This window comes from Rhea pennata, chromosome 19 (genome assembly GCF_028389875.1).
Source record: "Rhea pennata isolate bPtePen1 chromosome 19, bPtePen1.pri, whole genome shotgun sequence".
Lineage (NCBI taxonomy): Eukaryota > Metazoa > Chordata > Aves > Rheiformes > Rheidae > Rhea > Rhea pennata.
In genome coordinates, this window is record NC_084681.1 from 3,415,968 (window position 1) to 3,428,435 (window position 12,468).

General features: G+C 48.4%; 1 long non-coding RNA gene across 2 annotated transcripts; it reads left to right on the forward strand.

Annotated features, from left to right (window-relative positions):
• Positions 1-378: 378 nt before the first annotated feature.
• LOC134148953 (uncharacterized) lies at positions 379-5,523 on the forward strand. 2 transcript variants are annotated; one of them, XR_009960316.1, is made up of 3 exons: positions 379-571; positions 2,468-3,514; positions 5,316-5,523. It is a non-coding gene; the product is annotated as an uncharacterized LOC134148953 (long non-coding RNA). The 2 variants fall into 2 exon arrangements; XR_009960315.1 differs by lacking the exon at positions 5,316-5,523 and having other exon boundaries at positions 2,468-4,718.
• The last annotated feature ends 6,945 nt before the right edge of the window (positions 5,524-12,468 follow it).

Below are 12,468 nucleotides of genomic sequence, written 5' to 3' on the forward strand. Positions count from 1 at the left end.
GTCTAATAAAGCCACCGCGCTTCCAGCCCACGGAGGGTTCAGGTGACACCAGTATCAACCAGTAGGAAAAAACCTATATATATATTTTAAACTGCTGCTGACCTCAGTGAGGCTGCAGCACCTCGGAAGGTCTTCCCCGACCTCCTCGAGCTGCAAGGAGCCGCGCCGCCGGCCCCAGGCGGCTGCGGCCCCTCCAGAGCGGGTGGCTGGGCCGCGTTTCGGCGGCAGCAGCCACTGCCTGTTCCCCGGGCCACCCCCTTCCTGGCGGATGCCTGCAGCATTAGATCAGGGAATGCACCCGGTTAAAAATAACCCCCCCCCATCAAAAAAAAAAATAGACAAAGCAAAAGGCTATTTTTAACCCGGATCAGTTCCTCGGGCTGATTCAGCCCGTGCACAGCCGCGCGGGCGCAAGCGAGGAGGCGCCCGAGGAGCGATGCCGGACCCGACACCCCGTGCAGCCGGGGCCACCGCAGCCACCTCCCCCTCCGGCATGGGCACACCGACACCAAGTCCACCTGCAAAAATGCCTCAACTTCTACAGACGACTCTTTTTTCCTGTAAATAACAGGTTAGAGATGGGAGGATTCTCTGTTTTTTTTTTTTTTTCTCTTTATATATAGATATTTTGTTGCCGCCCCATACGGTCTCCGTTTAGAAACGTGCTTCCTTGCGCCTACCTCGCGTGGCTCACCTCCCAGCCGAGGCAGGGCTGCTCCTCTAGATGCTATTTCCAAATTCTTAGGCCAGCCCAAGTTTTAAATGTCTTTTACAAGGAGAGCGAAAAGGCCAGCTCCAAATGCCCCAAGAGCAGCGAATGATTAGCCAAACAGTGCTAAAACTCCAGGAGAATTATCTACCTCAGTAGAAAAGTTTAAATATGGATAAAGATAGTTGGAATAATCTAGGTACTTTTTTTTTCCATGTTGTTTTCTGTTTTGACTTCTTTTGGATTATTCAAAAGACGTTTCAGGCTTTGATCTTCTCTATTGGCAATATTTTTTTCATCTAGGTTTTTAGAGTTTGAGAAGAGACGTTACATGCTTGCAACAGAGCCTATCAATATGATGTGGGTCTGAACAAAAAAACTGGTGTCAGGTTCTCCATTTGGAGTGTTACCTTCAAGCTTTGAAGTTTGTAATGATTCAAAAGCATCTAGAGCTGCTACAAATGTTAATAAAATTAAAGCCATCTGAAAGTGAGGCTTGCATGTGCCTTTGAAAGTAGGTCTGTGATCAGTTATTACCCTCAATTACCTTGTTGTCCACTCTTTTAGCTTGAGGTTAAACTCTTAACACTTCGCTTTGAAGTGGTTATCCTTTTATCTATGACCGGACTGAGGAATTTCAGGGCAATAATCAATGAGAGCTTCATAAGAATAAAGGGGAGACAAGGCAGGAAAATAGGTGTGAACATTCCCTTAACGGCTGGCTGGGGGCTTGGAGGGGCTGCGAGGGACCCTGCGCTCTGCGATATGATCTGTTGGAAAAGGAAAGAAAGAAAAAAGATGGGAAGAAAGGGAATAAAAGGCAGAGGAGGGGGAAGAGCCCCGGAAGTTTCCAAATCACTGGTGAAAATAAAGCAAAAGCAATTTGAGCAATTTGAGGTGGGGCTGGGAGAGCACGGGGACAACCTCTGCTTTTGCTCCGTCAGAGGAAAATCGTTGTAACACCTGTGCCCAATATATACACATTTATTATTACAATTCTCAGCCGCTCCGAGCAGGCGGCTTGGCACAGGCCGCGAGCCGCCCACTCCGATCTGAGCCGCTGCGATCCGCGTCTCTGTTTTAAGGCACTTGGGTTGGAAACACGTTGACAATTATTGTTACTCTAAGGGTAAATCAGGGCTTAATTATCAAAATTGATGATAACTTCTAGTGGCATTTTTGAGTGCCTAAGAGGGTCCAGCGGAGATTTTCCAAGGCACGGTGGCAGTTCTGTGTCTCAGGGCCACCTCTGCCTCTTTCCAGCTCCTTTTCTAGCACCTTTTGAAAGGTCTCGGAGATGCTGAGGAGGTACCAGGAGAGAGGTGGACCTGAAGCCGTCTGAACGTGGAGCGAAATCTCCACCTCCCCAAATTCGCTTGGCTAAATCACAGTACAAATAGATTGGCTTCGGTTGCCTAATTCTCCCATAATCCTTCAGATAATCCCAGTTTTAGGCTTTGAGATATTGATTAAAAAAAAAAAAAAAAAAGCAGACAATACGATAAATCGGTGCAAATCTACTAGAAAACAAGCAGACCTTTCACATAACTTGCTGAGGCGCTTACCTTAATGGGAAATGGGTTCAGGACAATAGCAGCAAAATGTTGCTCAAGAGAGTAAAGGCAGGGAGGCCGCGAAGCCTCAGGCTGGGAACGCTGTTTCGTAATTAAGGTAGCCTAAAGACACCGATTGTCCCGGGCAGGCGTTGCTCAAGGAGCTCCATGAAAGCCATTATTGCTTTCATTATATTTTTTCCAGGAGAGGAACTTTTCCTGGCTGGGTTCCACGTTCATTCAAAGCGCCCACTCGTCCCCATCGTCACTAATAAGGGTTCGCGGCTTGAGAAACGCTAACGACAACCTCCGTGGGATGCGAAGGAGTGAGACTGCGCAAGCTCCGGGGCGGCTCTGCAGGGCAGAAGGCTCCAGAGAGCCCCTCTGGGGGGAAAAAAAAAGAAAAAAAAAATAAAAATCAGGTGGGAGCGTGGCCTCCATGAGCGTGGCAGAGGGGCCGGTTGGAGGCTCCCGGGCGCGCGGGGCTCCAATGCCCCGGAGATCCCCGCCGAGGGCGGGGGCGAGTTGCAGGGCTACGCGGTGGTGCTTGGGCACAAGCTGGCCCATGGGTGTTCGCTGGTTAAACGTCCTGCTGGTCTGCACAGAGAAGCAGAGATGTTCAGTCTTAATTTGTGCTTCAAGTCAGTTGAAAAATGAGTGGCAAGAAGGGATTTCCACAGAAAATGAAGCTTACTTTTTTTTAAAAAAAAAAGTCCTGAAACACAACATTGCAACCAAATTATATACTTTTTCCTAATTGCAATACAACATAGCCTCTAACAGGAGCTGTAGTCTCTGCATCTCATGCTCCACTCTCTTCCCTAAGCCAGGCTCTCTGCTTGAACTGCATCTCCCACAAAAGTGCTTAGCTTAGAGCTTCAACTTTGCAATGAGGAAAATAAATGCAGGAATTTGGAACTCTTGCTCCATAGAAAGCTCAATTTTTCCACCAAAATATTAATTTGATTAAAAAAAATCAGTTGGTCATAATTATTCGATCTGGTCCTAAGTCAATCTTACTGGAATCACAGGATTAAATCTGATCCTCTGACATCGTGCAAAACATGACTGTGCCTGCCTACACTTAACTGCTGACCTATCTTAATCATCCCCATAATTAATATGCTGAAGCAAAGTCATGTTCTAACACAGTCTGATTTTCTAGTGAAGGCAAATGCCAAGCAGCATTAGGAATGAATGGGAACACCCCGAGATGGCTTCCTCTTGCACCAACCCTGGAGAACCACCATGGGTAATTGCTCCTCTACCTTCACAGTCCTTTCATGCACAAACCCAGAAGGCCCAAGAGGACTTCTACCCTAATTAAAAGCTAAGCAAACTCCTGACAAGAGGCAGTGAGGCCATGCAGGCTACGTTGGCCATGGGTTTGAGCAGACACCTGGGTTTGAGCCACGCTCAGCCTGGCTCCAGCTGCTCTGGTGTTTGGCCAATTACCAACACCTGAATACTCTGACAAGACACAGGCAACCCAAGAAAGTAATGAAAGAAGAAGGAAAGACCTTCAAGCTCCCTCCCAGGTCTTTGCTCCCAAGGCAGAGCTGCACCTCGCCTTGCTTCCTTCTCCGTTTTGCAGGAGGAAATTCCCAGAGATATCAGTGATGTTCCTTGCTGCCTTTACTTCTGCTCCAGCGTTTCTGCTCCCCCATGGCCCCAAGACCAGCAGTGAGGGAGCAGGCACCTCTCCTGGGTTGGGAACCGCGTGTTTCCAAATGGAGTTTCAGTACCAATACAAAAAAGTCACCGCTCTTAGGTGATTCTGGCCTCTTCTGCCTCTTCCCAAGCAGCCTCACTGCTCCTCACCTCCTCCCAGGCTCATCACATTTTCTATGTCGTAGCAGGCTTTCTGGTTTACTGTGAGCACTTCTGAAGTTTGAGGTCCAAAATTAGAGGCTGCAACTGGCAATTCCCTGACCCAAGTGCAAAATTCCCATCTTGGGAGCCTCATCCCTCTGCTTTCATGGGGAAGCTGCTCCTCCCTCTCCGGGAAAGCCTGCGCCTCCTCGCTGCCAGCTCCCGCACGAGGCTTCTCACGGCCCCGGAGCCAGCCAGAGAGGCTAACGGGGATCAGTCAGGTTCCCTCAGTCTTTATTTGTGTGTCATCTGCGCACCCATCGGACCGTCCCTGTTTCGGCCTGCTCCTGCTCTGATGCAAGACGCTGCCGCTCTGGCAAAACGCTTGAACTAAATGGCCCTTCTTGGGTGTCCCTGTCCTCCAAAGGGCAGCGGGTAATCCCAGGCTCCGGGAAAAATCGGGCAGGAAAACAGGGACAGGATAAACCCCCGGGCACGCTGGAAGGACGGCTGACTTCTCCTGCAGCAGGGATGGGGGAGAGGAAAGGCACAGCAAGGCTGTGGTGAGGCTTGGAGACTCCGAAGAGCCGGCAAATCCCTGGATAAAAGGGAAAATATGTTCCTAATAAATAACACTGAAGTAACACGTTGCGAAATATTTACTCCCTCGGAAAGCCGGCTGTTTGCTTTCCGGGGAGCTGCTGTCTGATCCTCTGCCAAGCAGTGCTAAACTCGCTGTAAAAGTTACTTTCCTGGGGTTGGCGAGAGAAACCAGGTGCCCCAAAACGTGGCCACTCCGCAGGTTCGCGCGGTTTGAGCGCCCGTACGCGAGCGAGAGGCAGACACGCGTACAGACTTTCAGGGGGTCTCTGTACTTGCACGTGGCCCTTGCTAACGCTTCCGCGGTCCCCAGGCACCAAAGAGCTGAAACTCAATTTTAAGAACGCAGCTAACGATACGGCAGGGCAGAGACTGGGGGAAGGAGAAGAGAGGGGAGGGGGGAAAATAAAGAAAAGGTGGTGATAAAAACTTATTAAAAAGAAAATTGGATTAGTGGTGCCATTCTAGCCATGAAGTTCTTTGAGCTAGAGAAAAGAAAATAATAATCTTGTTCCTTTCCCCTCCCACCTCCACAGCCCACAGAAGGCCTCACAGCCAAAACATCAGTCCCTCTAATCTTATTTTCTTTTTTCCAGCATGTATTTTATTAACCCCTTTTCTCATTTAACTCCTATGAATAGCTCAGTGGGCGACATCCTCCTCCAAAAGTGAAAAACCTCCTAAGAGATGCGGGGCCAGAGCAGGAGTGCAGCCCACCTTGCAGCTCCTGCCCGCGGGAGAACCGCGCCGGCCCCGCGCGCCCGCCCGGGCCATCCCGACCACTCGCGCCCGACCCTCAACCCTGGGGACCTGGAGCGGAGATTGGGAAATAAACAGATAAATAGATAAGTTGCAAGTCACCATGCTTCTTGCTGGAAAGGGCCTGGTTAGCGCTTGTCCTGCCCCAGCACCAAGGAGGTTTGTGCTCAAGGCTGAAGGACCCCGGTGCTGGGATCGCACCAGGCGAAAGCCTTCGCTGCACCAAAGCGGGAGCGATTTTGCCAGCCGTGGGTTGGAAACCTGGCCGGGGGGAGTCAGCCGGCAGCCTCTGAGCTTGCCGAGGGATTCGGGGTGGGCAGGATTGGTCCCCAGATGCGCTGGAGCCGCACGGGTGGTGCTGCCGTCGCGCTGCAGCACGTGGAAATGGCATTGCAGGGTGAAGCCACGTGCTCCGAACTTCCTTTCCCTTACAGCTTCTATCTTTTCAAAACAGAGTAACGGTGAGAAGTCGAACATGTTAACCTAGTATTTCTATTCTGTATTTGGGGGGAAGCCTGATAATCTATCAAAATGAAGACAAAAACTTCCTATCGCAAAAGATAACAGAAGAATATATTAAGCAATTAAAAATCCTAGGGTAAAATATATTAATATCAGCAAAGCCACTTTGACTTTTTGAGACGTTGGCCATGCAGTGTCGTACTTGGTAGAGCGTCCTGGTCAGGGGGTCTGGAGGACCATGGAAGAGAGTTGAGTTTTGTCAATTTTTAAAGAAACGTGACACGTTCCACGTTATTACTGACCTAGGACTTCAGTTTATCTCCCAGAGATGAAAGACAGACTGATATTCAATACGTAAGGAATTAAAAGAATGCATTATAATTAATGCCAGTCTATTTAATACTGTCCTAACAAATGAACCTGAAGTTATTTTTCATGAGATTTTTAGAAAAAAAAATGGAAATGACTAAAAGGTAGGAATTTACAACCTGTTGTGAGAGACTGAAGGAGCTTGTTCTGTTCTGCTTATCAAACAAAAAGTTTCATCATAGAGAATCTGATCACAGTCAGTAGGAATGTAAAGGAGAATTCTGGTAATACCGAAGTAGAATTTATTTTTCTAAGTAGGGTTTTTGTTTGTTTTTTGTTTTTTTAAGAAACGTTCTATTTCAAACAAACCCAGTAGATTTGAAGCAGAAAATTAACTCAGGGAAGTTCTAGGAATGGTGTCCTTAGGCCATTACTGTGCCCCTTTTGGTCTTAAATCTCTAAATACAAGTTTCTAGCCCCCACACAGCTATTTCACAGCTTAGCACGCCCGTGAACACGTGTGGATTTACTCAGAGACGACCGCCACAAAAAAAGTGGAACAAAGCTCTGCAGATCCGTGCAGCTCTGCACATATCAGCCCGAAGGCTCCCAGCAGGCACATGAATTTCAAAATAAGATTTCAGCCTAAGCTTGGCATTTCTTACCCCGTTCCTTATGGGGACTATCTGGCCAAAACTGCAGTGCCGCCTGTAATAACTGTGCTCGGAGGCAGGCGGCCTTCAGTGTCTCCTCCACCAAGCCGCTACCATCCCCTTTGTCTAGGGGTTTAATTGTCAAAAATACACATATTCTAGGCTAAAAAGCTCCACTTCCCCTGCAAAGGAGCTCCTGAGAAGCTAAAAGCAAAGCACAGGGCTACAACAACATACTACCAAAGCGTAAGTCCATCCCATGAGAAACTACTATTCCGTGTAAATTCCCCTGACCTACTGCAGAAGACAACCTTCAGCCATCCTGGGCAGCCCAGATGTTCACGTGAGCCTTCCTGCGGCCAGTCGGCAGTAGAGGAGTTTTCAGGCAGGAAGGAGGTGCAGATAGGAAGAACACTGTTATTTAGAGAAGGATTTCCTCAACTTTGAGGAAGATGTTTTGAGGGCATAAACCACCCTCAGGCTTAATCTGTGCTAGAGGCAGCAGCCAGCCATTGAATCTGGATGTAGCTTTGAAACCCCCAAAAGGTTCCTATTCGTCAGAGCGCTTAATCATGTAGATGGGCCTGGGCTTAAGCACAGGCTTAAGGTTAAGTATTTGCACATGTTCCTTATTGAATTAGGGCCAAAGGTTCAGGTGGGAAGTGCCCCGTTGGGAGCTGACTAGTTTGTCCTGCTACTTTTGGCCTCTAATGTGCAAGCACTCGGCCGTGCTGCGGCAGGGTGTGGGCTGCAGCCCCGCCACCGTCACTGCAACTAGAGCCGGCCTGCAGGTGCCCAGGTATCTTCTTTTTATTCACTGAACCCAGTATTTATATTTTAAACTGTAAAATAACCAGCTAATGGAATGGTTTGTGATACCTTTAGAGGCCTGCAGGAAGAGCCATGCTGATGGTCTGAAAAGAAGCATTAAGGTGTCCCCAGAGCCTCTGCACAGGTTGTGGAAGCCGCAAATTGTGGGAACGGGGCTGCCAAGAGGCGCTCCTCCAGCCGGCTGCTCCGGGCTTTTGCCGCCGCCGCCGAAAGGACTGTCGGTCCCAGGGTGGTGGCACCGGGGGAAACGCAGACGTCCCACACCTGCCGCTGCGCCCGAGACGGCGGGAGCTGCAACTCCCCTTTCTCTACGCTAACTGCTTCAGCGCCGGCAAGGTGCGCTGGGACCAGCTGCAGCCCTGGTTCTGTTACACCAGGGCGAGGAACGGGACTGACCAGGCAGACAGCAGGCCGGGGAGGACTTGCTGTGTGTGATTTCATGGCAGGTCTTTCTCGTTACTTGCTTTGATGGAGCCGCTAATGGGCAGCCTTTCTGCGTGCCCAGGGCAGCAAAACGGGTCCCCATGCTTCTGTATCTGAAGGACGTGTTCACCCCACACACTGAGTATTTAACTCTTTCATAAGGTAAGATTTTCCATGTACCACGAGAAGAGAAACCCAAAGAGCAGTGAGCGAGAGCGCACAGGAGCAGAGTGGAAAACTATCCCAGCTCTGCAGTCCGAGAACCTGCGCCACGCGGGCTCCCCGGCCATGTCTGGAAATCTCAGGTGACTCCACTAGCCCCCTGCTCCCAGCAGGCACTGGATTTCCTAAGCAGAGCAGCTGCTACATCCCCTGCTTGCTATAACCATCAAGGAGTGGGAGCTGGCAGTGACCTAGGTGGTCCTCCAGAACGAGCTGACGTGCAGGGCTTGATCCAGAGCCAACCTCAATCTACTGCAAGTTTCTCCTTAAGTTTAAAGGGTTTGGATTAGGCCCAGCTTTGCAGTTGTAAAGGCAGGAAAAGTTTAAACAAGAGGACAGCAAATACTGTGACAAAACTGGATCCCTTTAGCCATAAGATGGTTGCATTAGAAACATCTTTGCACTCCTCTCTGCTAAGGTGAGAATCCTACATTAGAAAATGTGGTGGCTTCATTTGGTTTCTCCAGGTGTTTTTGCTACTCCACAACCAGAAGAAAGGCTGAAACTTCAAAATCACTTTTTTTGGGGGTTTCACAAAGCTACCGACAGCAGCACCAGGCTGTACCAGAAGCAGTCCACCTTCCCAGGAGCTCGCAGCCTTGCAACATGCACTTTAAAAAACAGGATTTCAAGAAAAGGGAGAGAATTACCCGCTAATGAGCTAGTATCTCTCTTCTGGAGCCAGCATCGCATCCCCTTTGTTGATGGTTTTATCACCTCGTTACCTTGAAATCTGGGTGGAGCTTTTCATCTAATATTTTGGCAACTTCAGTTTCCCATTAAATCATTAGCTCTGCAGGACTCCTTGTCTCTGCATCGGTGGTAGGTTTCCCCCACACAGACTTTAAGAAGAATTACAGTCTGGTGAGTGATTTTGCTCTGTCAGAGCAAATTGCCTTTACTAACCTAATATCTAATAAACAGAAGATGTTTTTCCAATTCCTAGTGCAAAGCACATGATTTTGTGTTATTTCCACTTAGATTTGAAATATGTATGGAGTGTGGATAAATTCACACACCTCATTTTAGGACTAGAATTGTTTCCATAAGTGCTTTTAACTGTGGTACCCATGCTACTTCTTATAAAAGTGTTAAAAAAAAAAATCTTTCAGACTATGGAGGCCTGTGCATCCCCTCTGCATTCACAATTTCGGCTCTAACAGGTAGATATATTTGGAGCAGTAATTAACAGTAAATGCAGCCTTTAAATGTTTGGTCTGCTGGAGACCTATGCCCTCAGTGAAGTTTGGAGGCCCAGTGGCTAACTCGAGGCTAACCAGGTTTGCGGGGCTGCAACTACCCCATGCCCTCCATAAAGAAGGGTTCGGGAGACCTGCCCTTCCCGGGGCTCCGGCCGTCCTAAAGGGGCATTTTGCTGCAATATGCAGCTACAGGTGTTAGTTTTAACACATTTACAGCTGAGAGGTGTTTAAATTTCATATGGTGCCAGTCTGGAATTTATGAAAATAATGTTTCAGGTATCTGAATGCCTTAGGAGTTTTGTGTTATAGCCAGCGTTATGAGCTTTGCAGCAGGACAGCAAGCTGAAGATAGGTTTCTCCGAGTCCAAGGCAGGCACCCTGATAGATACATGAATCTTATGCAGTAGGCTAAAATTACTGATCAAGCAGAAGACTAAAGAAATGCAATTCACGTTTTCTCGCTCCATTTTATCTCGGCATCTTCCCCCAGTCCCTTCTGCTTTGCTATTTCAGCTCTGAATTTCTCTTGAAGAAAGCAAACGGGTAAAAGCACCCACACCTTTCCAGGAGGGGTGGCGGGCTGGCACGAGCTGGGAAAGGCTCTGTGGGCTCAACAACTGCTTTCATGTTGTCAGTGAGCTCCAGTGGAAATACTGCACAAAGCATTTGAGATATCCTCTACGGACTGGGAGCATCCACTACGTACGCTGCTGAGTCGGCACTTCGAGGTTTCATCCAGCCGAGCTCTACAAACATTAGCTTCGCTGCATCTTCCAAAGAAAGCCTGGCAACACCGTCAGTAGTGGTTTACACCGTGTAGCACGGGCATCACGGTGCGGTACAGCACAGCGCTGTCTCCCAGGGTCAGCCCCTGTCCCCCAAACGCAGCACTGGCTGCATTTCCTCCAAAGGCGCCCTCCAAAAGCAACAGCTCATCTTCTGCAGCCCAGGGAAGATGAGAGAGACAGGAGGAAGAACTGATTAAAATCAGAGTTTTCATTCAGAGTTTTCTTTTCAGATTCAGATCTATCCTGAAATTAGTCAGTCAGCCAATGACCTCATCCAAGAGCGATGAACAAACATGAAGATGACAAGCAAGTGTCGATAAGTCTCGGAAGACGTAACATCATTCCTGAGCACAATTAAACGCAGCCTCGCAAGCAATTGGGCTCCGACTCTTCATGAGAGCCATATGGAGTCGCTCGCTTTCTTAGGCCTGTTTTTCCATCACCCTTAGACACAGAATGAGAGCTTGACTGTATAAACATTTACAGAGCTTTAGGTAGGGCTTGAATTTAAAGAGAAAGAGCAGTTTCTAAGCAATTCCTTTCTAAAAATACTTGCTCCAGAAAGACACAAACTCCCTAAACTGCCTAGCCATGTCACTGGAACTGCAGTACCCGGTGTCTGCCTCACTGGAGGCTCCTGGGTACCCCAACGCATGGAGATGCTCATCATGTGTGTTAGCACATACCTAGGATACCCTTGCGTATAACATGTCGTTATATTATTACAATAATATAACCACACTGTTAAACGAGTGGTGGAGAGGCAAGAAAAAGTAATCGTCCAAAAGAAAGAGTAGGGATTACTTTAACAGCCTCTGTTCTTCAAAACTCCTTGTCTTTTTCTTTTTAACGGATAAATTAACTAAATCTCATTAAGCACATCTTGCTCCCTCCAGGAGCTCTAGCCACCACTGCACTGGTCCTCGGTGGAGGGACAAAGACAGCGTTATGTAGTGCCTCCGCACAGCATCAGGCTGACTGAGGGACTTCTTACGGACGCAAGGGCCAGACTTTCATTAAAGTCCTTGAGGCCCTTCTCTGGGCACAATTAGACGAAGTTAACTGCCGCGTTACTTTGACTTGAGCAAGACAACCACAGAATTAGGCCTTCTTTTGAAAGGGTGGCTAGATCTGACTGTTATTAAACCTTGCTATGAGGCTGGACTTGGGAGAGGTGCAAAACCCCTTGAGCACAGATCTGCTGAATGGACATTATTAATGTGGAAGCACCGTGTCCTAACTCAGCTGCCAAGATGAGATAAAAGTATCCCTTTACTTCACTCTTTCTACAAGCACACGCACATATTTGCCTGTTTTCAGTCCTAAATACTAAGTTTGATGCACATGCTGACACTTATAATGCATGCGTCTCCTTTCCCACCGAGCTACAGGTTTCTGGAGCATGTGGGGGAAAAAAAAAAAAAAAAAAAAAGCTGAGTTACAGACGGGCCCCAGCTCTGCACATAAACTTGCTTTAGAGAGAGATTCTCAGAGGAGATCTCAGCTCTAAACCCTGGATACCCACCTTTCCAAGGCTCTTCTGCAAATACCGCCTTTCATATTAGCCGTACGCTGGCTTGTGAGAACCCAAACACCAGGACAACCAGCAGTGCAATTCTGAGGCACAGGGAGCTGAGCGATGCCTGAGCTGCACCAAGCCCCTCAGCTTCTTGGGTTTCTCTAAAGAAGGCGCTAGTGCTGGCGGTGAACAAATCCCTTCCTCCGTTGGCTTAGTTCCTGATGGTTTCCAGCCGAGCAGCAGTGATAAGAGCTGGGCAGCGCGCCTTTCGGGCCACTAGCAGTGATCAGGATGTGCCCAGCACTGCATCAGTGGCACTGGTGGAGACTGGTATGATAATGGTTGTACATAGGAAGAGCAGAGGCTTTCTGCCAGCTCTTCTCTCCACTTCAGCTTCTCTTCACTTACACCAAAGATTTTGGTTAAAATGAAATTTGAAGTTCAACGTTGCTAGCAACAGCACGAGGAAAGCCATCAGGAAAGGAAAGAAAGCATCTCTTCTCCAAATGACCCCTGGAAGCAAGGAAAGCACTTCACCGCCAGTAACCAGCGGTACAGGTTTATGGCACAAAGCCTGCATGAGCAGAAATAAGGAAGGTGCTCCACACATGAATCGCAGAGCACTG